General features: G+C 36.8%; 1 pseudogene across 1 annotated transcript; it reads left to right on the top strand.

Annotated features, from left to right (window-relative positions):
- The first annotated feature begins 2,734 nt into the window (after nucleotides 1–2,734).
- On the top strand, nucleotides 2,735–25,710 carry LOC309656081 (large ribosomal subunit protein uL15m pseudogene; annotated as a pseudogene). The gene has a single exon. The product of its transcript is annotated as a large ribosomal subunit protein uL15m pseudogene (transcript).
- Nucleotides 25,711–27,648: the final 1,938 nt, after the last annotated feature.

Genomic DNA, 27,648 nt, shown 5'->3' with positions numbered 1-27,648 from the left:
ATTGTGAATGTAATGTCACTTAAAATGATAAATTTTATGTTGTGTATATTTTACCACAATAAAAAAGTTATGTAATATTTCTGAATTACAAAAAAATTTTAAGCATTTTAAAAATAGGTCCATAGAATTTTATAGGTAACTTGGATTTCAAAAAAATGAAAACTGAAATTCTCTCAGCAGCAACTTTGTAAAAAATTCCCTGGACTGATCAGAGGGTGTTCTCTAATATCCTTAGTTCTGTGAAGAATTACCTAGAGGCATGATGAGAGCATTAATTAAATATTTCTGTACTGGACACTCATCCTGCCTGACAGTTCTCTCATTATGTGCCCCTGAGAGGGATACTAGTTGTCAGCAGCTGATGTAAAATAATTTTCTCGCTGCTGTAACTGGAGGAGAAAAGGCTTGATAGCAGTTCTTCATGTCTATTAGGTAAATTATTCGAGGAAAAATGGTTTTGCACCGAAGGGAAAGCCAAAACATCTCATGCAACATCTTAATTTGTTTTTTATGACAAGAAAAAAATGAACTTTCTCCAAATGTAAACATCTTTTGCTAATGCCCCAGGGACCCCTCCACCTTTGCATTGCTGCCTCTTTCCTCAGGTATATTTCTTTTTTTATTATATAAAGAATATTCTACATGCCTTGATGCACTGTAATACAAGTGCTGAGTGTGAGGAATTCAGTTGTTTTTAGTGAATATTATAAACAGAAATTCAGCAATTCTTTGTGACCTTTTTGGTGGGCAAGATCTCTGGGTACTCTCTCAATATTATTTTTCTTGACAGAAATGAACACAGTTAAAAATCCATATCTATGTCAATGATCTACATCTATATCTATATCTAAATGGAGTGGAAATTTTTGCTTTGTGAGTTCTTTTTTACATGAATTGTAAAAGTAGAGATCCGGTCATTTGGACAATTATGCTGGTTCCCATAAGTAGACCAATCACATCCTATTTTCATAGCTGGTTCAAATGAAGCAAAGAAAGGCACATCTTGAAATGCAAAAAATGGCCATCTGAGACTTTGCTCTGGAAAAGCACTGGATCCAGATAGTTTTACAAGCAGTTGTTGAAAACTTTCATGAAAGAGACATGATTTTAAATATTTCAAAGCTTCGCAATTCATTTTATCATAACTCTAATGCTCAAAGTAAACCACATATAAAACTAACTTGAATACAAAAGTATCAGATTAAAAAAAATAAATGAGCTGGACTAAGGCAGGTTTATTCTGTAACACAGGTGTTGCATTTGCCTTGGTGCTCCACTCACATCCCTTGGCCTGCCTCTGCCTCCCACCACAGCTGGTCTTTCAGCTCATCTGCGTCGGGACTTCTCCAAGCCTTGGGTGCTTGCTCAGTCTACATGCAGAGGTGCAGCCAGAGGTGTGGCCCAGAGGTGCAGAGGAATTTATGTCCCCAGAGACAACCTTCTATCATTGGGATTAAAAGTCAATGAGGAGGGCTTCCCTGGTGGCGCAGTGGTTGAGAATCTGCCTGCCAGTGCAGGGGACACGGGTTCGAGCCCTGGTCTGGGAAGATCCCACATGCCGCGGAGCAACTGGGCCCGTGAGCCACAACTACTGAGCCTGTGCGTCTGGAGCCTGTGCTCCGCAACAAGAGAGGCCGTGACAGTGAGAGGCCTGCACACTGCGATGAAGAGTGGCCCCCGCTCGCCGCAACTAGAAAAAGCCCTCGCACAGAAACGAAGACGGAACACAGCCAAAAATAAATAAATTAATTAATTAATTAAAAATAAAAAGTCAATGAGGAGGCATTCCAAGGTGCATCATACCCAATTCCTCTGAGGGTCCCCAAAAGAAATTAAACCCCAGTTGCCCTCAGTAGTCATCAGCTCATCCATGCACCTTTTCTTTTCTTTTCCTCCTTCCCTGTCTCACTCTCCCCACTCCCTCACTCCAGTTTCCTGGGATCATGTCTCAAGTAGACACCCTGTACCTAGGTACCTATATTGGGCTCTGCTTTTGGGGGAACCTAAACCTAAGGTGTGAAAATGATTCCATGTTAGGAAATCTTTTAATGTAATTAATTTCATTAATATCAATAGAGAAAAGCAATACAATCCTCTTAACCGATTCAAAAAGAGCACTTGACATAATTCAACATCCATTCTGATGAGAACTGTTCGCATTTGAATGGAAAAATTCCTTACTCTGTCTATCAGTTAGGGCTCACTCAAGGAAACAGAAACCACTCTGTATATGTAAAACAGAAGTTTAATATGGGAATTGATTACAAGCGTAATGGAAGGACTGGAGGAAGGTGAGGTTACTAAAACCAGTAATTGCAGTAAACGACAGTACCCTCGGGGCTTGAGGGACAACGCTTCCCGGCAGTCAAGGGCACTAAGCCACAAGGGCTCAAGGTTTTTGAAGGCAGCTGCTGTGCAGGACCCAGGATCCTGCACTTACCACCACTGCTGCTGCTTTGGGCCATTGCCGCTGCTGCAAGCTGACATCGTCCTCGCTGCTTCTTCTACTGCCAGAAATGTCATCAGAAACCAGAAGGAGGAAGAGTGTTGTTTCTTCTGTCCTCCAGTCTTCCAGTAGTGCCTTCCATTGGCAGAATCTGCCAGAAGTCAGCTGGCAAGAGTGTCTAGGAAATGCAGTTTTTGAATTCCAGCCTCTTCACTATATATCAAAGCACAGAAGGTTGGGAATGAGACCTTGGAGCAAAATGATTTGCTATATAAAACTGTAAGCAAAATTATTTGCTATATAAAACGGTAAGCAAAATTATATAGAACTGAAATACCAGCTTGGAATTTTTTCTTTTAAAGTCAGGACAAGACAAAGAAGCAAGTTGTCAAACTCTTTTTTTTTTAAGCTTTTTTTGAGATCTAATACACATGCCATACAATTCATCCTTTTAAAGTGTACAATGCAGTGGTTTTCAGCATATTCACATATATGTGCAACCAGCACCACAGTTAATTTGAGACTCACCTCAAGAAGAAATTCTGTACCCTTTAGCTATTACCCCTGTATCCCCACATTCCTTCCCCACCTCCAACCCTAAGCAACAATTAATGTGTTTTCTCTCTCTATAAATTTCCCTATTCTGGACTTTCATATAAATGTAATGGTATAATATTTGGTCTTTTATGACAGACTTCTTACACTTAGCATGTTTTCAGGTTCATCCATGTCATAGTGTGGATCAGTAGTTCATTACATTTTATGAATATGCCATATTTCATAACTCTTAATATTTTCTTTTAAGTTATAACTAATTTAGTGTGAAAATTGGCATAAGTTTTGGGAAGTAAAAGACAAAATTATCCCTATTTTCTGGTTATATGATTGTCCAGCTTGAAAGCCAAAAGGATTAAGGAAAAGTGATTATAACTAATTAGAGAACTCTGCATGGATTTTTCTGTATAACGCCAGTTAACAAATACTGTGGAAAAGTATTTCATTTATAGTATCAACAAAAGCTTCTATACCTATGAACAAAAGTAAGATGCAATGTACAAGATATATACTCACACTCACATCTTCTCAGAGACATGCAACTTCCATAACTGAGAAGCCATAATATTGCTGGAGTAAAGACAATATTGTAAATATAATATAAATTAATTTACAAATATGTTGTTTTTAAATCAAAACCCTAATGACACTTATGTGGGAACTTTATAAAACAATTCTTAAGATTACCCAGAAGAATAAATGGAAGGGAATATATCAGTAAAATTTGGAAAAAGTAGTGAAGTGAGAGGGACCTGCATTATGAGATATTTAATGTAAGAGAGAGAAAAAATAAGGAACTTGTTTCTTTACTGAGAATAGACGGAGTAGTCAGTAAAATATGATACATAATCTAGAAGCAATGTTAAGTATGAATAAGAAATTAGAGTATGATAAAGGTATAATTAAAATTCATCATTATTATTCAACAGGACACCTGACTAGTGATTTGCAACCCTGTAGTCATCAAGGTTCATAGTTGCAGACATCAAAACCCACTTTAATAAGCTCACTTGTGCTTAAATTAGCTAATGCTATTAGGTAACATTCAGAATTTCCAGATCTGAAAGAAAATATCTGCCAACATAGAATTCTATATCCAGTAAAATATCCTTTAAACAGAAGATGAAATGAAAATATTTCCAGACAAAAAATGAGAAGATTATTCAATAAACAGACTTGCACTAAAAAAAGTACCAAAGATAGGTACTTAGGCAAAAGCAAAATCATCTCAGATGGAAACACAAAAATACAGGAATAACTGAAGAGCCACAGAAGAGGTAAATAGGTGGGAAAATATAATGGAATATATGCTATACATAATAATAATAATGGCTTATAGATTTAAAAATATATGTATAACTAAAAGGCATGAAAATAAAAATAATTTAAAAGGTGATAGTGAAGTAAATGGAGTTAAACTATTCTAAGGACCTAACATTGTCTGGGAATTGATAAAATAATTTATATTCTAAGAAATCAAGAATGCATTCTGTAAATGAGGGTGACAACTAAAAGATTAGTAGAATAATAATTAACAAGTTAATAGAGGGGAAATGGAACAAAAATATACTTTATTGATTAAAGACAAGAAGGAGAGAAATAGTAACATAAAACAGGTTGAAGAAATGGTAAAGAGGGACTTCCTTGGCTGTCCAGTGGTTAAGACTCTGTGCTCCCACTGCAGGGGGTGCAGGTTCGATCCCTGGCTGGGGAAATAAGATCCCGCATGCTGCGTGGCCATGGCCAAAAAAAAAAAAAAAAAGGGGGTAAGTAAAACAGGAAAAATAATAGTTGATAAATACGAACCCAAATTAAACTGTAAGTATATTCAATGTCAATGGAATAAATTCTACAGTCAAAAGACAAAAGTTACCAAACCATATTTAAAAATAACTATACCCAACTATATAAAGCTTAGAAGAGACACACCTTGAATATGAAGACAAAGAAAAACTGAAAGTTAAGAGAATAGACAAAGATATACTATACAAACCCTAAACAAAAGAAAGCTATACTGCTGTCAGTCAGAGTAAACTTGAAGACAAGAAACATTTCTAGAAATGAAAAAAGACATTTCAAAATGATAGAAGAGGCTAAGGACCTTAAAGATAACACAATTATAAATTTGTGCGCACCTAATAAGCTAGGCTTAAAATATACAAAGCAAAATTTGGTATTACTAAGATTAGAAATGTAGAACTCTATGATCATAGTGGGAGACTCCAAAACACATCATTCAGTAATTGATAGAACTAAAAGACACACAGACACACAAATAACTATAAGTGAAGATCTTAATGATATGGTTAATGAAACTAAAAAAATTGGTGCCATCAACAGATATAGAATACTGCAATCAACAGAGTATGCTTTTTTTTCAAGCAACATGGAATATTACCAAAATTTAACAGATGCCGAGCCATAAAACATTTCTCAACAAATTTTAAAAGACAGACTTGTACAGATTATGTTCTCAGGCCTCAATGCAATTAAGCTAGACAAGAACAGAAAGATAACAAGAAAAGGCCGAGATTTTTGGAAATAAAGTACTTAACTATGCAAGGGTCAAAGAAGACAGTACAATGGAAACTAGAAAATATTTTGAACTGAAAGATAATGAAAATATGACATAGCACAACTTATTGTAGGATATAGCTAAAGCCATGTAAAAAGGAACATTAATAGCCTTAAAAAAGCTTATATTGCTGAAAAAGCAATGACCAGTATCTACTTTAATAAACTGAAATACTATTTAAAATTGAGGCCAAAGAAAGTAGAAGGAAGGAAACTATGATGATAAGAACAGAAATTAAAGAAGTAAAAAGCAAACATACAATGGAGAGAATAAAGATGCCAAATTTGGTTCTTAGAGAAGATAAGTCAAATTGATAAACTTCTAGGAAGACTGATAAGGAAATAGAAGAGTGAAAGCACAAAATTAATATCCAGAATTAAAAAGAGGACAGCACTACACATCCTACAAAATTTATAAAAAAGTAGGAGGGTATTATAAAGAACTTAATGTGAATAATTTTGAAACTGTAGATAAAATGGACACCAAATCCTGAAAAATAACAACAATTTATCAATTTACCAAAAATGATAAATCAAGAAATGGAGTATCTGAGTAGTTTTACAGTTATTAAAGGAAACATCTTCCCATGTAGATATCGACAAGCCTAGATTGCTCAACTTCCCCTAATCTTTTTTTTTTCTAAATTTTTATTTAATATTGGAGTATAGTTGATTAACAATGTTGTGTTAGTTTCAGGTGTACAGCAAAGTGATTCAGTTATACATATACATGTATCTATTCTTTTTCAAATTCTTTTCCCATTTAGGTTAGAATATTGAGCAGCATTCCCTGTGTTGTACAGTAGGTCCTTGTTGGTTATCTATCTATCTATTTATTTACTTATTTCTCTTTTTTTAAAAAAAATTTTATTGGAGTATAGTTGCTTTACAATGTTGTATTAGTTTCTACTGTACAACAAAGTGAATCAGCTATATGTATACATATAACCCCTCTTTTTTTGATTTCCTTCCCATTTAGGTCACCACAGAGCACTGAATAGAGTTCCCTGAGCTATACAGTAGGTAATCTATTTTATACATAGTATCAGTAGTGTATATATGTCAACCCGCATCTCCCAATTCATCCCACGCCCCCCCCACCCTTGGTGTCCATACGTTTGTTCTCTACATCTGTTGTCTCTATTTCTGCTTTGCCAATAAGATCATCTATACCATTTTTTCTAGATTCCTCATATATGCATTAATATATGATATTTGTTTTTCTCTTTCTGACTTACTTCACTCTGTATGACAGACTCTAGGTCCATCCATGTCTCTACAGATGACCTAATTTCATTCCTTTTTATGGCTGAGTAATATTCCATTGTATATATATACCACATCTTCTTTATCCATTCCTCTGTTGATGGGCATTTAGGTAGCTTCCATGTCCTGGATATTGTAAATAGTGCTGCAATGAACATTGGAGTGCATGTGTATTTTTGAATTATGTTTTTTTTCTGGGTATATGCCCAGTAGTAGGATTGCTGGATCATATGGTAGCTCTAATTTTAGTTTTTTAAGGAACCTCCATACTGTTCTCCATCGTGGCTGTATCAATTTACATTCCCACCAACAGTGCAGGAGGGTTCCCTTTTCTCCACACCCTCTCCAGCACTTACTGTTTGTAGATTTTTTGATGATAGCCATTCTGAGTGGCGTGAGAGGATACCTCATTGTAGTTTTGATTTGCATTTCTCTAATGATTAGTGATGTTGAGCATCCTTTCATGTGTTTGTTGGCAATCTGTATATCTTCTTTGGAGAAATGTGTATTTAGGTCTTCTGCCCATTTTTGGATTGGGTTGTTTGTTTTTTTGATATTGAGCTGCATGAGCTGCTTGTATATTTTGGAGATTAATCCTTTGTCAGTTGCTTCATTTGCAAATATTTTCTCCCATTCTGAGGGTTGTCTTTTCGTCTTGTTTATGGTTTCCTTTGCTGTGCAAAAGCTTTTAAGTTTCATTAGGTCCCGTCTGTTTATTTTTGTTTTTATCCTCATTACTCTAGAAGGTGAGTCAAAAAATATCTTGCTGCGATTTATGTCAAAGAGTATTCTGCCTATGTTTTCCCCTAAGAGTTTTATAGTGTCTGGCCTTACATTTAGGTCTTTAATCCATTTTGAGTTTATTTTTGTGTATGGCATTAGGGAGTGTTCTAATTTCATTCTTTTACATGTAGCTGTCCAGTTTTCCCAGCACCACTTACTGAAGAGGCTTTCTTTTCTCCATTGTATATTCTTGCCTCCTTTGTCATAGATTAGGTGCCCATAGGTGAGTGGGTTTATCTCTGGGCTTTCTAAGAAATAACATCCTTCTTATATTCTTCCAGAGAATAGAAAAAAAAAAGTAACTTTTCTCAATATATTTTATGCGGTTAACATGACCTTGATATGCAAACATGATAAAGACATTGTAAGAAAGAAAACCCAGTCTTTCTGTGAACACAGATGGAAAAGTTCTAAACAAGATAGTTGCAAATGGAATCTAGCAATTTATAAAAAAGATACTATGTCACAATCAGCTTACTTTTATTCTACAAATACAAGGTTGCTTTCAATATTAAAAATATCAGTCAATGTAACTCACATTAATAGTATGATGGAGAAAAATAAAATGATTTTCTCATAAGCTGAGGAACACATAGTTGGTAAAATTTAATACTTAAAATTATTATTTTAAAAACTTAGGAATAGAGGAAAACTTTAATCTGAAAATATGTATTGTCAAAAACCATACAGTGAAATGATATTTAATGGTGAAATATTGAAAGCTTTCCCTTTGATACCAGGAAAGAGACAGATGCCTCTGTCATCACTTTTATTCAACATTTCCTGGAAATCCTAGAGAGAGAAAAATGCAAATAAAAGAAATACTATGTGTAAAGATAGGAAACAAACAGATAAATTATTATTTGCATGTAACATGATTATGTGTCTAGAAAATCCAAATGAATCTGAAGAAACACTGTTTGATGAGTGAATTTAGGAAGATCACTAGGTATAAGATCAATATACAAAATCTTATATATATATATATATATATATATATATATATATATATGGCAGCAATTAGAAAATGAAATTTAAAAATAATATCACATCACCAAAACCATTAAATAACTAGGAGAAAAACCTAACAAAAGATATGCAAGACTTTTATATAGAAAATTATAGGACTTTATAAAAACTGTAAGACTAAACAAGTAAAGAAATATATCATTTCCATGAATGAGACAACTCAGTATTTTAAAGTTGTAAATTCTCCTGAATTCATCTGCAGAGTCAGTGCAATTCCAAATAAAATTGCAGCAGAAAATATTTACAACAAAACCAAGTGACAATGTATGGGACACAGAGATACGCTCTCCAAGGAAAGACTTCCTGCCGAGCTATGGGGAGCTCTCAGCTGCTTCAGAATATGCCTCAGCTGCAGAGAGTTGCTTTGCCTGTAATCACACATTTTCAGGGTAGCCCACATCCAATGAGCAGATGAGATGAGGTGTAAACTTTTGGCCATTTTGACCTGGCTTGGGACGATTCTGACAAGCAGTATTTGCTCCAGACACCCCCTGCTGGGCTGTTGGCAGCATTGTCAGACTTGCCTTGCAGTTCTCCATCTCCTTCTGCCCAGTCCCACTTCCTCTCATTCCTTTTATCTGTGTTGTTTCCTAGTAAACGTTTTGCCCTCTAAACTCCATCTCAGCAGATGCTTCTGGCAATCTCAACCTGAGATATAACATATCCCTATGAATTTCAAAATACAAGCAAGTAGGAAGAATACCAACTGTCATAGTATCTACATAGGACCTGCATCTTCAGGGGGGAATGCAGTGGGAAGCAAAGCATTGTTTGACTGACTTGAGAAGAGGAGATCTTCAAAGTCACTATAGGTATTTACTGAAAAGCCTGATGGGCCAAGTTGCAATCCATGAAAATGACATATCCCATCTGGGAGGGGTTTTGCTCACTCTAATAATGGGTTAGGCCAAGGGGACAATGGTAAGGTCTGAAGAGGATGGAAAATCTAGCCCTTGTGAATTCTCAAAACTGATCATCCAGGATTCTCTTCCTGGACTGCGACCCAGATGAGCAGGACAGGGATAACATAACAGATGAAGGAAACAACAGGTCAGGATAGAAGTGGGAGATGGGGACAGACTCTGGAAGTCTCAGAAAGTAAGCTGCTGTGTTTTTGAATACTACAAGAAAGCAACAGAAGAGGGAGCTCTATGAAGTTAGAAAAGCTGCCCTGAATTATGCCTCCATACAAAAGTGGATGGACCTAGACACTGTCATACAGAGTGAAGTAAGTCAGAAAGAGAAAAACAAATATCGTATATTAACGAACATATGTGGAATCTAGAGAAAATGGTATAGATGATCTTATTTGCAAAGCATAAATAGAGACACAGACATAGGAGAACAAATGTATGGATACCAAGGGGGAAAGGGGGGGTGGGATGAACAGGGAGATTGGGATTGACATATATACACTATTGGTACTATGTATAAAATAGATAACTAATGAGAACCTACTGTATAGCTCAGGGAACTCTACTCAGTGCTCTGTGATGACCTAAATGGGAAGGAAATCAAAAAAAAGGGGATATATGTATACGTATAGCTGATTCACTTTGCTATACAGTAGAAACTAACACAACATTGTAAAGCAACTATACTCCAATAAAAATTAATTAAAATGAACAAAATAAAACAAAGTTTAGGAAAACTAAGTTCACATGAGGAATAAGCCACAGAAATGATTAAGGTAAAATCCCACGCAAAATGATAAGAAAAAAATCATCCTTACAGACAATTAAACCAGACCAGAAAGACATGTGAACAGAATAGATGAAATCTGTAAACTCCTATTTCAGTGCGAGCTAAAAGACATGGAGAAAATATAAGACATGAAGAAAGAAAACAACTTCACAAATCAGAATTAGAAAAACATAGAAATGAGGTGACAGGACTCAGAAAGAATTAGAACTACCATATGATCCAGCAATCCCGCATCTGGATTTACATCAAAGGAACTGAAATCAGAATCTCAAAGAGATATCTGCACTCTCATATTCTTTGCAGCACTATTCACACTAGTCAAGACATGGAAGCAACCTAAATGTCCATTGACAAATGAATAAAGCAAATGTGATATTTAATAAAATAAAATATTATTTAGCCTTAAAAAAGAAGGAAATCTTGCTGTTTGTGACAACATGGATGAACCTGGAGGACATTAGGGTAAGTGAAATAAGCCAGACACAGAAGGACAAATACCACATGATACTACTGATATGAAGAATCCAAAATAGCTAAACTTACAGAAGCAGAGAGTAGACTGGTGGTGCCAGGGGCTGGAGGGAGGGGGAAATGGGGTGGTATTAGTCAAAGGGTACAAAGTTTTAGTTACACAAGAAATTTACTGTAAAGCAAACTGCCTATAATTAATAATACTGTATTGTATACTTAAAAATTTGTTGACAGGGTAGATCTTAAGTGTTCTTATCACAGAATAATAATAATGATGGTAATAAAGAACAAGAGGAAACTTTTGGAAGTGCTGGATATGTTGATGTCATAGAATGTGGCAATTGTTTCATGAATGTATACTATCTCCAAACTCATCAAGTTGTACAAATTAAATATATACAGCTTTTTTCTATGTCAGTCATACCTCAGTAGTTAAAAAAGAAAGAATTAGAAATAAAAGAAAAAATAATTTCAGACAAACACTAAGCTAGAAGGAACACATGATAAATAAGTCTAACAGACAATGCTTTAAGAGAAATAGGTGAGATGAAGGAAAATTTTTTTAAATAAAAAAGAAATGAAAAACAGAAAGAGAGAGATGAGAAGCACTCAATAGTCAGGATCTGAGAGAGGTTTTAGACCTGGAAGGGGGACATGGAGGGGCTCCAGGTGTGGTAGGTAAAGTTCTATTTCATGACCTGGGTGGTCTTTGACTCAATAATTGACTAAGCTTTACATTTGTTTGTGTGATTTTTCTGCATCTGTGTTTTATTTTACAATAAATACCTCACATCATTCACAGATGTCAGTTCCAGATTGATCGTAGTTGTAGGTGTGAAAAACCTTCTACAGGACATAAAAAATAAAACTTCTAGAAGAAAACAGAGAAGAATATCTTCATGAGGAAGCAAGGATTTTTAAGCAGGACACAAAAAGCACTAACTCTAAATAAAAAGATGGATAAAAATGCTTAAGTTAAAATTAAGGACTTTTGTTCAGCAAAAGATAACAATAAGAGAGTGAAAAGAAAGCCAGAGAGTGGGAGAGTATACTTGCAATATATAAAGAACTCATCCAAATATGTAAAGAACTCATCCAAATTAATTTAAAAATACTGTTAACCCAAATAGAAAAATGGGCCAAAAAGACTTGAACAGGCACTTTATAAAAAGAATATCTAAATGTCCAATAAACATATGAAAAGGTATTAACTCAATTAACCTCAGGTAAAGGGAAATTAATATCACACTGAAATACTACTTTGATAAAATGTTTCTACTTCTAGATGTTTACCATAAGGACATGATGAGCTATACACGTGAGAATGTTCATTATAAGATTATTGTAATTTCAAAAAATTGAAAGCTATCAAGATGTCCTATTTAAGAAGATATGTTTTTGGTTAGTCTCCCTCCCTCCCCCCACCTCAAAAAAGGAATTTAAATACCTCTGTCCATGACTATTGGTTAAAACATATAATGAAACATGCTAGAATAGTAATTAAATCTTACTTTTATTTATCATGCACATGTGGTTACATGCTTATTCATGAATATGTGGAATTCTATTCCTAAGGAAGATATACACACATAAAGAATCAGTTAGTGAAAAATTAGATTATAACATCATGAGTTAGAAAAAGGATGTTTCCTCACTCTAGGGGAAGAACTTTTTTTTTAAAAATTGAAGTACAGTTGATTTACAATATTGTGTTAGTTTCAGGTGTACCACAAAGTGATTCAGTTATACATATATACACATATCTGTGTGTATATATATATATAGATTATTTTCCATAGTAGCTTATTACAAGATATTGAATATAATTCCCTGTGCTATACAGTAAATCCTTGTTGCTTATCTATTTTATGTACAGTAGTTCATATCTGTTAATCCCATACTCCTAATTTATCCCTTCCCACTTCCCTTTCCCCTTTGGTAACCAGAAGTTTGTTTTCTATGTCTGAGTCTGTTTCTGTTTTGTATATAGATTCATTTGTATTATATTTTAGATTCCACATATAAGTGGTAATATATAGTATTTGTCTTTCTCTGATTTACCTTACTTAGTATGATAATCTCTAGGTCCATCCATGTTGCTGCAAATGGCAATATTTCATTCTTTTTTATGGCTGAGTAATATTCCATTTTATATATAGACCACATCTTAAGCCAGTCATCTGTTGATGGGCACTTGGGTGGTTTCTGTGTCTTGGCTATTCTAAATAGTGCTGCTATGAACATAGGGGATGCATGTATCTTTTTGAATTAGAGTTTTCTCCGGATATACGCCCAGGAGTGGGATTTCTAGATCATATGGTAGCTCTATTTTTAGTTTTTTAAGGAACCTCCGTACAGTTTTCCATAGTGGCTGCACCAATTTACATTCTAGGGGAAGAAATTTTAATGTTACCAAGCCAGGCTTTCCCCCACTACCCTCCTTGTGCACCTGGAATACTATATTGCCTAGCTTTCCAAGGACTTTGTTGCCACACTTCTCTGGGTTAGAATACTCGCTGAGTGATCTTGGACAAATTATTCAAACTCTCTGGGCTTCATCTTCTTCACCTGTAAAAGCAGATATTATATATAATCTACCAAAGGTTTAATGTGAGTATTAACTAATTTCTGCCGAGGATCTGGCATCTAATAGTGCTCAGTAAATGTTAGCACTCTTATCACCTATGATTTGACCCTTCAGTGTATTGTATTTAATATAGATTGACTTATATTGTTCTCTGATTGTTTCACGTATGCAATGGCTAATCTTATGTGTTCACTTGGCTAGGCCACAGTACCAGATATTTGGTCAAACAGTATTCTAGATGGTTCTGTGAAGATATTTTTTAGATAAGATTAACATTTAAATCAGTAGGCTTCGATTAAGCAGATTACCCTCCATAATGTGGTGAGCCTCATCCAATCTGTTGAAGGCTTTAATTTTAAAAAGGCTGACCTGTCCAGGAGAAAAGGGAATTCTGCCAGCAGACGGCCTTTGGACTCAAATTGCAGCTCCTTCCTGGGTCTCTCGCCTGCTGGCTCACCCTGTAGAATCTCGGACTTTTGCAGCCTCCACAATTCCGTGAGCCAATTCCTTAAAATAAATCTCTCTATATATACACATTTTATTGATTCTGTTTCTCTGGAGAACCCTGATTAATACAACATATGATGTGTAATTTTTTAGTACTTCGTTAAGAATACAGGACTTTAAAGGTGGAAACTGCATACTTTTAAGCGTTTCCTGTACATGTCAGCCACCTCCCCAGCTCTTTCCTATATCCAGCGTCTAGCACATGACAGATTTTTACTAACTGCTTATGAAATGAATGATTGAATGCACAAAAGAATGCTGTAGAGGGAATCTGAAAGGAAAAGGAGTTCATTTAATTTAGGAAGTGTTATATATATATAATTGGCTCAAACCTTGGGGGTAGTTTTTATCTAATTTTTCTTTTGATTTGTTACTAAATATGAGGAGAAAGTCTATGGCTCTATAGAGAGTATACTAATTAGAAGAGGGGGAGACTTTGTTTATTAATTGGTATGTGGGCAGAGAACAGGTGCTTCATAGACTTGCATTGGATATAGAATGCATAGCAAGTATTGGAGTAGTTCTGTGTGGTCACCAGCCGTGGGCCCCTTGAAAGATGCTCCCAAACCACAAGGACACAAATATAATATGGATAATATTCTACCTATCTATTTATCTATCTATCTATCCATCCACCCACTCATCCATCCGTCATAATTTTTTAAGTGACCAGAAGCAAAATATTTGAAAACTAGAAGGAGAAGAGAAAAAGAAAACCACTTCTTATACTGAATTTCCAATTTGAATTAAAAAACTGAGTCTAAAGTCTGTTATAAAGGATAAAAGTGATCAGATTACAAACTAGAAGGAATACAAATGAGGTTTAGAAGTGGCAGATGGGAATATGACAGAGAAAGCAAGCTGAAGCTTTTTGCCACTGAAGAGGCTCAGAGAAAAGGATAAAAACACAGCGAAAGCTGAAAGCTTTGAGCCACGGTGAGGAAGAGAGAATGCTCCAGAAACTTGAGGCTATCCAAAAAGAGACTGGTTGTTTATAAAAGAATATCTGAAATGTCCCTTTTCCCTCTCTGGTCAAAAGCTACCCCCCCAAAGCTACCTCGTTTCTCTTACCAACCTCATGTCACAAATCAAACCACCCTGGGTTGTGACTAGGGGGCCTGGAAGGTGGTGATGCCTTCAGATTGAATCCATATGGTGCATTCTCCAACGATGGCCCTCCATGGCTCTGGCAAAGGCCACTCTGATTCTAGAGGCTGAGGACTTTTGAAGGGACAAACAGCTGAGGGGGAAGAGAAATAGCCTTTGTGCCAAGCCCTGAGCTAAGCACTTTGCATATAGAGTAAGAGTCTGGATGTGAGGGGCCTTATCTTCTGCTTTTCTGAAAACCTGCTTTCTTTTCCTCTCTTCTCAACCCCTGTCTCCCTTCCAGAAAACAGTTACTGAGCTGGTGCTATGCTCCTGGCATTGTTTATAGGTCACAGAGATGCATCAATGACCAAGATAAAGTTCTGTACTCTTGAAGTATGAATTCTAGTGGGTGCGAAACAGGCAATAAACATGCATAAAATATAAAATAATTTCAGATAGTGACGATTGCTAGATAGAGAAGGACTGAGGGGTGCTATTTATCAGGATTAGGCAGGGAAGTCTTGACATTAAAATTAAGACTTGAATGATTAGAAGAAGGCAGCACACTGAGCTCTATGCAAACATAATTCCAAGCAGAGGGGACAGAGGCAAGAACAAATATGGCGTGTTTGAGGGACAGAAAGAAGAGTGAAGTGTCTGGAGCACAGTGAGTGAGGGAAAAGCGGCAAGAGGTGAGGTTGGAGAGGGACGCAGAGGTCATATCACATGAGGCTTTGGGGGCCAAAGTAAAGAGTTTGGATTTTACTCTAATTGGAATAAAATGGCCAAGGGAAGCCATTTGCAGATTTTAAACAGGAGAGTGATATGATCTGATTTACGCGTTCCATGTGTTGTTGACCCTTTCACTTGAACCCTGGCTAATAATTTTGAGCCTAGCAGTGCCATTAGGGAGCTTCAAATTACTCGCTCTAAATCAAATTGACCAGAAGTGCTGTCATCCTTAGTAGAAAGTTGAAGTCAACGTAGCAGGAATCATCACAACTTAAAAATGATCAAAAGATTTGAACAGACATTTCATAAAAGAAGATATATGAATGGCCAATAAACACATAAAAAATGATTAACATTATTCAGGGAAATACAAATTAAAGCCATAGCGAGGTATCACTGCACACAGACTAGAATGGCTAAGGTTAAAGATTGACAATATTGAGCACTGGTAAAGATGTGTAGTAACTGGAACTCTCATATGTTGCTGGTGGGACTACAAAATGGTACAGGCTCTTTGGAAATTTCTTGTAAAGTTAAACATTCACTTTGCTATATGATTCAGGAATGTGTTCTTAGATATTTACCCAAAAGAAATGGAAGCATATGTCCACACAAAGACTTGTACATGAATGTTCATAGCAGCTTTATTCATAATAGCCAAAACTTGGAGACAACTCAACTATCCATCAACAGGTGAGTGGATAAAGAAATTGTGGTGTTATCCATTCAGTGAAATGCTACTTGGCAGTACATAGGAATGAGCTACCACTACAAATGGCATGGATGAATACAAAAGACATTGGCTTAACCAAATAAGCCAGACAAAAAGAGCATATATAATGTAAGACCCCACTTACATGAAATTCAAGAACAGACAATAATTCACTGTGACAGAAATGAGATCAGTGCTTGCTTGCGGCTTAGGGTGAGACGATAAAGGAAACTTTTTTGAGGAAACTTTTTGGGATAATGGAGATATTCTATATCTTGTCTGGGGTGATGATTACATGGGTATATACATTTGTCTAAGCTCATCAAATTGCATATTTAAAATGGGTGCATTTTATGTATGTGTTAGTATATTCCCACTAAGGAGCCCTCACCTCTCACAAAAGCCTGTAACCAGGTTCTGTCAGGCTTTGACTCAGTGAGCACGTGGGGACCCAGAGTAGTCAATTCAGAGACTCATCTTCGAACTCCTCTCCTCCCCTTTCCCACTTCCAGCTCATTCCCTAGAGCTCACTCTGTTCTCTAACCTGACTCTTGACTCTTGAGCCACAGAATTTCCTGCCTTGCTTGTACAGTTTACATCATTAGGCTCCATTAGGGTGACCCAGAGATCTCATCTTCTGGGAGCTACGGATTAAGCTGGTATAATCAGCATTTCTTTGGGGGCATATTGGCTAATTCACCCTCTTATACCCTATTGATAGGTTGTTTCTATCAGATTATTCTGAAAGACTTCCAGTAGTAATCTTTTCTTACTCTTAGTCTAGTTCCTATATTTTTCTGGAACTATCCAGATTATTATAGTTTCCTGTATTCAACAGTTATTGCTACACTGGTAGAAATACATGTGTATACTTTACAGACAGATATATCCTTATTAGAGGAAACAGAACGCCCATAGATGCTAAAAGTTAAATGTGCTACTGCAGAAAACGAAGAGAAGACTTTTCTCTATTGGTGCCCTAACTGTGGGGTGCCTAAAATTGGGTCTACCACTTGAGTAAGTGGCTGAGTTAAATATTTTGACTCGAATTTCATAACTTGTCACAGCGATCCCATTGGCAGTAGAGTGGTGGGTTGCCCAGAAGGCAATTCATTATCTCTCTGTCTCCCTGTGTGTTTAAATTTTGTTCCCTCTCCCTAAAGAGAGGTGATGCTATGGCTTACAACGAATATGCTCTTGCAGAGCTCTCCACACCAATTAGAAAAGTTCTGTGTTATGACACTCTTTGATAGGATGTTATGACACTCTTTGATAGAAAGCCATTGTCCCATTGAAGCGGAAACTTCATCAGAAGCACGGAGAATCAAGGGTATGCTTTAGACATGCCGAGTGGGAGGGGACTATCTGTGCTCACTGGGTCCATCAAACAAAGTACCTCCTACATAGGTCTTTCAATGCAATCTAGCTAGTTCCGTGCATTTACCTAGCCCCACCCTTATTTAGTACACAGTTGGAGGGAAGCCAGTAATACAGCATTTCTTAACTCACTATTTAGAACTCTTACTTGTTTATTTAAAACTCTGAAAGCCCTCTTTTGTGAAAGGCAAAGTTGCCTGCAGTGTATCAGTGGGTAAAGAGGATGGGGTCACCTCTTGACTGATATCATGCTTTTCTTTGGGAATGGGTGAGAGTCATTGCCATAAACTATGTCACAACACTTTTTTAGAATCATGAATTTTAATATCTCCATCTCCAACTGTAATTTCCTCTTAAAAAGGCTTGCCTATGGTCTCACACCGGACTTCTCTGTCTGGAAAGTGGGAAGTTTAATTTCAGAGATGTGAAACCAAGTTTATATTTACTTGGCACCCAAGATTCCTAGATACTCTTATGTTCCCTTTATGAGGACTAAGAATTGCATAGTTAACTCATTTCATCTTCTGTCTTTAGCTTTAATTAGAGCCAACTAAATTACAAATAATAATGAACAAACAAAACAACATCAAAGTGGAAATTCAAAACACTGCTTTTTCCTATTCTTGGACCTCTTCTGATCAAAACGTCTACGACTGAGCATATGGGATATCTCATTAAGTAAATGTAAAGTTTTATGGGAAAAAGATGTACAATTCAACCACCTAGAGTCTTGTATAGCTAGACAATTCCTGACCTTGATATATTCACTCTCATCAGCATCTTTGAATCCAGGCAGATTCCAATTAGACATATGGTGAAGAATTATGTTGAATTAGATGATAACTTTCAAAAGTGAATAAAAATGTTTGTGTTAATAGTGATGTCTTCTTGGAAAGTTTCCCAGTTTTTATTCAGGGAAGAATTGCTCTGATATGTTTACCCATGGTCCTTCCTGATCTTTATATTCTGGGTAGGATTACCTTTTAATTTTCCTATCCATCAATACCTGGCCATTATTATGCCCCCACTTTTTTGGGGGTCCAAAGTTTGAAATGTAAAAATGTATCAGAAATTGATGAGGCAATTGAGTAGAACTCTCAGAAAGAAGACTGTCCGGTGAGTCAGGAAGACTGTATTCTAGTCTAAGCTCTATTATTTACCAGCCATGTGATCTTGGGCAGATCACTTAATCTATGTCTTAGTTTTTTCGTCTTTTAAGTGGAGATGATGATGTCTGCTTTAAATGGGTAATGTTGTATGGAAGTAATTAACACAGAAACAGGCATAGATGAGATGCTGAATAAATTCTACATCCAAAAAAGTTAATGTCTGCAGGTCTAAATTTTCACAGGCTCTACAATAAGTCTAATAAAAATATGGTTGCATTTCTCAGAACCAGCAAATGGCAGAACTTGAGGGTCATTGGGATAAAGATAATAGCAATAAATTCTGTAGTAGGCATTTGTTTTTAATCCTTAGATGGTTCCAAGATATTGGTGCTTATCTACATATTAGAGTTAAGGTACAAAGAAGGAAGAGGATAAAAAATGAATAAGGCAGGCTGTGGCGGCCCAGCGCCCTTGTGGCTTGTTGGGCGCGTGGGTCATGGCTGGCCCAGTGTGGGGCAAGGGGGCCCCAGGCCCTGGACCTGCTGCGGGCCCTGCCCTGTGTGAGCCTGGCTAACCTGAGGCCAAACCCGGGCTCCAGGAAACCGGAAAGATGACCAAGAGGTCAGAGAAGAGGTAGAAAATGTGGCAGGGGCCACAAGGGAGAACGACAGAGAAGAACCTGGCCCCGGCTGGGCTTTGAGAGAGGCCAGACTCCATTTTACCTTCAAATCCCAAAAGACGGGTTTAATGAAGGACATAGCTTCAGACACCAGTATCAGCCTTTGACTCTCAACAGGCTGCAGTATCTTTTTGATTTGGGTCGAGTTTATCCTACATAACCTATTGACTTAACCCAACTTGTCAATGGGAGAGGCGTGACCTTCCAGCCATCTAAAAGGGATTATGGTGTCCAGCTGGTAGAGGAGGGTGCTGACACCTTTAAGGTGAAAGTTAATGTTGAAGTACAGCTGGCTTCAGAGCTGGCCATCGCTGCAATCGAGAAGAATGGGGGTGTCGTCATGACGGCCTTCTACGACCCACAAAGCCTGGAAATTCTGTGCAAACCTATTGCATTCTTTCTCCGTGGACAACCCATTCCCAAGCGAATGCTCACCTCCAAGACACTGGTACCCTACTACACTGATGCAAGGAATTGCGGTTACTTGGAGGATCCTGCTGAATTTCCTGAAGCAAGACTGGAGCTCGCCAAGAAGTACGGTTATATTTTACCTGATATCACAAAAGACGAACTCTTCAAAATGCCCAGTACTTGAAAAGATCCAAGGCAGATTTTCTTTGGTCTTGCTCCCAGGTGGGTAGAGAATATGGCAGATAAGGAAATCCTCAAACCTACAGATGAGAATCTCCGCAAGTACTACAGCTCCTGAGTTCCTTCCAAGAGAGCAGATGGTAAAAGAGCTCCAGAAAGGGACTGAAACTCATGTGTTTCCCATGGCATTTGCTTAATTTGTAATTCTGCAGATGTTGATGTTTTCTGTATAATCATAACTCTCTTTTTTATCTAAATTAAAAACACAGTAAGCAAAGACTGTGTAGAGGATCTGGCGGATCTGTGTGCTTCTGTTTCAGAGATCTAAGCTCCCTGGTTCTCTGCCCAAGGAAGAGTGTAACTCTTAGACAATTTCCAGTTGAGTTTTCCATCATCTTTCCATCCAGGTCTTGTCTTATTGTTGCAAATCAGAATGAACGCGCAGGTGGGATGGGATTGCTTTGTCAGCTGCTTGGTCAAGGTCAGAGGGCTGCTAATGAGCTGGTGAGCTTCTTACTTGGTAGCCGTGAGGAAGCGCTGCTACCCAGCGTCAAGACAGTAAGCCTTCAGCTTGGGATGATTAAAATGTGGGATGTGAGTTGAAGGTTTAAGATTGGTGAGTAGCTTCTAAGTAGTTCAATATTTGCTAGTAAAATTGAGACAAAAATTCCAAGGGAATTCATTTTCTCAACTCAGAGTAGATAAAAATGTTCAAGCCAGTAACATTTTTTTCCTTGAGGAAGGTAAATGTTCTAATTCTAATTGATAAGATTTTACTTATTTCATAGACTTTGGAAACCTTGTTTTTCAGTCATTTTAAATGCTTTTGAAACAATGGTCAATGGTTATATAAGCCATAAAAACAATTGGTCATGTGAAAATTAAACTCAGTTAATTTAAAAGGTTCAGCAGTCAGTAAGCTCATTTAGCTTGGCAAAGATCTGTTGTATTGAAACCAGAGTGAAAGCTTAATTTATCCTGATGCAATTAAATCTTGAATAATTCATGATAATTCTTTGACAGTAGAAATAAAATGATTCCTGCTTGTTTATTTTACGAAATAAAAAAAAAAATGAATAAGGCATATCCCTGCCTTCTGAGAACTTACAGTCTCAGGTCCACCTTAGCACAATAAGAAATCTTTTGTATTGATGGATCAGTTGTATGCTATTTGAGTTTCTCAGCTTCAGTAAGAATTGTTAACTTATTTGAAATTGTTTGAAATTTATTTAGAATTTGTGGTAGTTTAAATATATACTGAAAATTATGAGATATTAGTTTAAAAATTGAAGAACACACAAACAAATGGAAAGATATTGTGCTCATGGATTGGAAAAATTAATTTTGCTACAATGTCCATACTACCCAAAGCAATCTACAGATTCAGCGTGATTCAGCGTGAAAATACCCATGCCCATGGCATTGTCACAGAGATAGGATAGACAATCCTAAAGTTTGTATGGAACCACCAAAGTTCCCAAATAGCCAAAGCAATCTTGAAAAATAAGAATAAAGCTGGAGGCATCATTGCCTGATATTGTTAATGTTGAACTATATTACGAAGCTATGGTAATAAAAACAGTATGGTATTGGCGTAAAGACAGACACATAAATCAAAGGGACAGAACAGAGAGCTTCCAAATAAACCTATGTATATATATGGTCAACTAATTTACAGCAAAGGAGTCAAGAATGTACACTTGGGAAAGGACAGTCTCTTCAATAAATGGTATTGGGAAAACTGGACAGCCACATGCAAAAGAATGAAACTGGACCCCTATCTTTACACCATACACAAAAATTAACTCAAAATTGATTAAAGAATTGATGTAGGAAATGAAACCATAAATCTCCTAGAAGAAAACATAGGTGGTAAGCTCCTTGATATTCATCTTGGTGATGATTTTTTTGAATCTGACTCCAAAAGCAAAGGCAACAAAAGCAAAAATAAACAAGTGGGACTATACCAAACTAAAAAGTTTTGCCACAGTAAAGGAAACTATCAACAAAATGAAAAGACAACCTACTGAATGGAAGAAAATATTTTCAAATCATATATCTGATAAGGGGTTAATATCCAAAATATATAAAGAACTCACACAACTCAATGACAAAAACCCCAAACAATTCAATTAAAAAATGGGCAGAATATCTGAATAGACATTTTCCCAAAGAAGACATACAGATGGCCAACAGATACATGCAAAGATCTCAACATCACTAATAATCAGGGAAATACAAGTCAAAACCACAATGAGATATTGCCTCATACCTGTTAGCATAGCTATTGTCAACAAGACAAGAGATAAGAAGTGTTGGCAAGAATTTGGAGAAAAGGGATCCCTTGTACACCATTGGTGGGAATGTAAATTGGTGCAGCACTATGGAAAAGAGCATAGAGGTTCCTCAGAAAATTAACAATAGAACTACCATATGATCCAGAATTTCCACTTTTGAGTATTTACCTGAAGGAATGAAAACACTAACTTGAAAAGATTTGTGCAACCCCCATGTTCATTGCAGCATTGCTTACAGTAGCCAAGATATGGAAACAACCTAAGTGTCCACTAATGAATGAATGGATAAAGAAAATATGGAATATGTATACAGTGGAATATTATTCAGCCACAAAAAGGAATGAAATCTTACCATTTGCAACTATGTGGGTGAACTTTGAGGATATTAAGCTAAGTGAATTAAGTCAGACAGAAAAGGACAAATACCACATGATCTTACTTATGTGTGGAATCAAAAGAAAAAACTGAGCTAATAGATACAGAGAACAGATTGGTAGTTAGCAGAGGCAGGGTGTGGGGAGTGGGAGAAATGAGTGAAGGCAGTCAAAAGGTACAAACTTCCAGTTACAAAATAAGTAAGTCATGGGGATGCAATATACAGCATGGTGACTATAGTTAATAATACTGCTTTGCATATTTGATAGTTGCTAAGAGATTTGATCTAAAAAGTTCTCATGACAAGAAAAAAGTTTGTGATTATGTATGGTGACAGATGTTAACCAGCCTCATTGTGGTCCATGGCAAGCAGCTTTATGATTAAGGAGATGACTCAGAAGCTGCACATATTCTTCTCACATCTCATTGGCCTGAACTTATTTATGTTGCTACTTCTAGCTGTAAGGGAGGCTGGGAAATGTACTGTCTAGATGAGTGGCTGGAGATTCTATTACATAAAGAAAGAGAGACTGGACACTGGCTAATAATTAGCAGTCTCTGCCATATTCACTTACTCTTTCAACAATTTTAGTTCATATGCGACCACTGGTCTCTCTTTTATTCATGCTGTCATTGGCAACATAGGGACATGACTGATAATCCCAAGCTGCAGTTGAACCAAGACAAGAATACAAGAATGTTACTGATCCTTGGAATTATTTTCTTATATGTCACTGTATCTATCTATCTATCTACCTATCTACCTATCTACCTATCATCCATCTATCCATCTATCATCTGTCTGTCTGCCTCATTTGTCCTGTGGATACATGTTTGTCTGAAATTCTGATATAAGAACCTCTTGGTTTTGGTTAGATTCAGTTTTGTCAAGGAATGTATATATTTTATTGAGAAAGTAACTGCATGCTAATGAATGAGTAGGAGTTAACCAAGAGTAGAAATAATTATAAAGCACCTGTCAAAAGTGAAGTGCTATAGAAATGCTAAATAATGACACTAATAAAAAACTGATAGTCGTGACTTCAAAGGAAGTGTTAAGTTGGAGTGTTTTGTCGTGTATGGCATTTGAATGATCTAAATAGGTGTTTAGATACTCACATGAGAGACTGTTCTAGCCACTCACGGGAAATAAGAGTCTGTTCTACCCACTCAATATTTTGATGCTTCCATGAGAATTTTCTCATCTCTATATATTATTATTTTAAAAGTAAGGATTGTGTTGTCTTAATTAAACTCACATAAAGAAAGGACATTGCCTATCAAAAATGTGACATTCTTCTTAGACTGCCTTGCTTTGTATCTTAAGTTCCTGGAGCACCTTAAGTTCATAAATGCCTCTGATATGCTCCAGTGCCCCTGAATCTATGGCGTAACCAGACACGCAAGTCAGGACTGCAAATAGGTGGTGAATTCTTGTTAGAGTTAGCGCTTTGGGTTAGGTAACTTCCTTGTTTTAAAGATGTGTCTTCAAATATTTATTAGATACAGGAGCCTTCTCCAAAGGCAATAATCTGGTGATTAGAATGTTAAGTGAAAGAGAAATGGATGGGTTATATTGCCTGTGTCAGTATTTCTTTTTTTTTTAAGTTCTTAGTTTATTAATCTTCTCATGAAAAATCTGCACAATCACCACAGAAGTATCAGTAGTTTTAAAACAAGAAAAGATAAGTACTTTACACTGTAAACTCCTAAGTGTTTGAGATATCCTCAAGCTCTACCCCACCCTACTCATGCATGATTTTGTTTAAAATATTAATTCCAAAGTGAAACCTCTAGCTCTGGACTCAGAGTTGAGTTCAAATTTATCCTGTGGTCTTGGGTCACAGTGTGATCTTCTTTCATACCTCCATTTCTTCACTGGTTAAATGGGTGTCGGAATAATAATAGCAACCTTCTTAATAGGATTGTGAGAATTAAATGAGAAAATGCACATGAAGTGCTTGCCATAGTGCCTAGAATATGGCAAATGCTGAGTAAGTGTTAGGGATGGTTGTCTGCTTTTCTCATTTGCTCAGATATTATATGAGAGTAGCCTTCACAATCTTTTCTGTGGGTGATTTCAAATCTCAAATTTTCTGAGGTTTCATAGAAATATTCTTTCATGATATGGCAGTATGGCTTAGTGGTTGAGCTAAAAAAAATTCTAGCTCCACAAATCAATCTCTAACTGTGTACTTGGGTGAGTTAGTTAACCTTTCCATTCTTGAGTTTTTTCATTTGTAAAACGGAGATAATAATAGTACCTACCTCAGAGGGTTCTTGTGAAAACTAAAGGGTATGTAAAGTACTTAACCCAATGTCTGGCACATAATAAATGTTCAACAAATATTACATCTCACTCATTTTAAAGCTTAAAATGGTTATTTATTTATTTATTTATTTGGTAAAACGAATAGGTGTTTTGGGTGCCTGGTTTTACCATTTTGAACGCTGTAGATTTCCCCACTCTAAGAATGTTTTTTTCAGTGCCTTGTGGTCTTCAAAGTGGGTTCTCAATTGCACATGTTAGGACAGGGTGTGCTGTCATGAACAGATGAAAGGAAAACAACCCCAAACTGAGAATCTAACTTTGTAACTTAACAGTTACGTGCTTAGTTCTAACACCCACACTCAGATTTCTTACAATAGATGCCAGTGAATACATCTGGGAGTTTTATTATCTTCTCTCCTTTTTAAACTTCCTAATAAAGTGAACAGATGGTAGACAACTGGAGTCAGAGGTGAAGAGAACTGGTACTACAATGATTAATTTCCTCTCCCAGAGGACTTCTGGGCATTTTCCTAGCGTCCCAACTGGTTACTTGTGGTTTCGATGGGGAGGCCTGAGGGCTGAAGAAGAGGGTGCAGGAAAGGGAGTCGTTGTGTTTGGCTGCTCCCTCAAAACCACCTGGAGCAGATACAATACGGGTGAGGTTGTGAACAGAAGCTCTGCCCTGAGAACCTACACCTAGTGGGCTGCAGTGCTGGACGTCTTTGTGGCCCTGTGGGAGCTTCAAAGGCAGAACGTGTATCTTACTAGATTTGGTTTATCTTGCGTTTAACACTGGCATGATAGCTGCTTAATCATTGTTTATTAGCCTAATACCTGAAAGTAAAAAATACCTCTCGATAATCTGTGTTAAATTTGATTTAGTTTAGGTGTTGCTAGTGATGGGCGATTAAACTCTTTGTCCACTTTATACTCAATAATTTTGTAAACTAAAACAAAATTAATATGTAGTAAAGAAACTTAAAGAAACCCGTGAAAAATCCTTTTGTGAAAATTGATTAATCCTTGCCTACTGTGTACTTTGTAAATTTCTCTCTTCCTAAAGTAATAGAGAAGCACAAATCTAAAATAAAATGCCACAGAACAAGCATAACACCCTGGGGAATCTGAAGTCACCACTTCTTCAATTTTAAAATGTAGATCTGTCTACTTACTACTTTCTTCTTTGAGGATTTCCTGCCACCAAATGTTAAATTAAAACATCCCTATGGGTAATTGAAAAAGCAGATATGAAAGCACTATAGACTCTTCAGAATGGAAGTGTTATAGTTCACTCTTCTGTTATTATTTAAAAGTGTTTGCTTAATTCCTTGTGGAGCCAAATCTCTGAGGTAGAAATTTTAAGGTTTTCCCCTTGGGGAAGACGTGTAGGGGGTGAGGGAAGGGGGTAAGATTTTGGAGTTTCTTTCAGAAGTTGTGCAGAGAGGGTTCTCAGATGAACTGTCCCCTGGCTCTGCTCTCATTGGCTGTGAATATTGGGATGGGGGTTAGCCTTTTCCTGCAGTTACCGCTGAACCAGGGCATGGACATGGAAAAGAACCAGGCACGACATATTGGATGTGGCTCCAAGAGAGCCCTGGGGCTCACCCCTTGACCCACCTTTATCTTTCAGCAGAAGGAGGAAAGTGAGTCCTTTCCAGAGCTTGTTCAGGGCTCCATGGTGCTGGGCTCAGGCAGGATGCAGCCACTGAAGTGTAGTGCATTTTAAAATACTCTTGCTGGGAAATGAAAACATGATTTTGAAGTAGTCTGTAGTATTGAAATGCAGCACTCTGCTTCTGTTCAAAGCAAGACTAGCTTTAGACTCACTGGTGCAGAAGGGTTCTCAAGGCGAAGAGGCTCAGAAACAGCAGGAATGGGATCTTCAGAAAGGTATCGCTCATCCTACAAAACAAATTGCCCTAATTAAAAAAAAATGCATCACATTAGCAAGAGTAGCTCAGTTGGTAATGTGGTGGTAGAAGCAAGTTGTAAAAAGCCTCCATAGAAATATCTGCTATATATTGAATATATAAATATCCAGTTTATACAATAATATGCTGTTTTGAGTTATGATGAAAAGGATTGGAAATTGATGGTCAGTGGCCTCCAACACTTCTGTCCATTCCCTACTCCTTTCATTCTCCTCTCCCAGGAATAGAAATCTTGGAAAAATTTCTCTTCCGTTCTCCTTTTCATCTTCCTGTCTGAGTACTTGGCTGCAATAAGGAGAGCTGCTTCAAGACGTTGATTTTTGAAAATCAACTTTTGTCTGTTTCAGCCATCACTTACAAATTCCTATGAAATTTAGAATACTTAAGATTTATTAATTTGTGCATTTGTGGGAAATTCTGTCCTTAGTAATGAAAGAAGACCACCAAAAAGAAAAAATTACACTTAATGACATATACACAATATTTGAGGTCATAAACCTTTGTGTCTACCTGGAAGTGCTCTCCCGCATTTTCATTAATGTTTATCTTCTTGTTTTTGTTT

The sequence above is a fragment of the Balaenoptera physalus genome (assembly GCF_965194825.1).
Source record: "Balaenoptera physalus genome assembly, chromosome: 2".
In the NCBI taxonomy this organism is placed as follows: Eukaryota; Metazoa; Chordata; class Mammalia; order Artiodactyla; family Balaenopteridae; genus Balaenoptera; species Balaenoptera physalus.
Note: the sequence above shows the minus strand (reverse complement) of the source record. Positions and strands in the feature narration are given on the sequence as shown.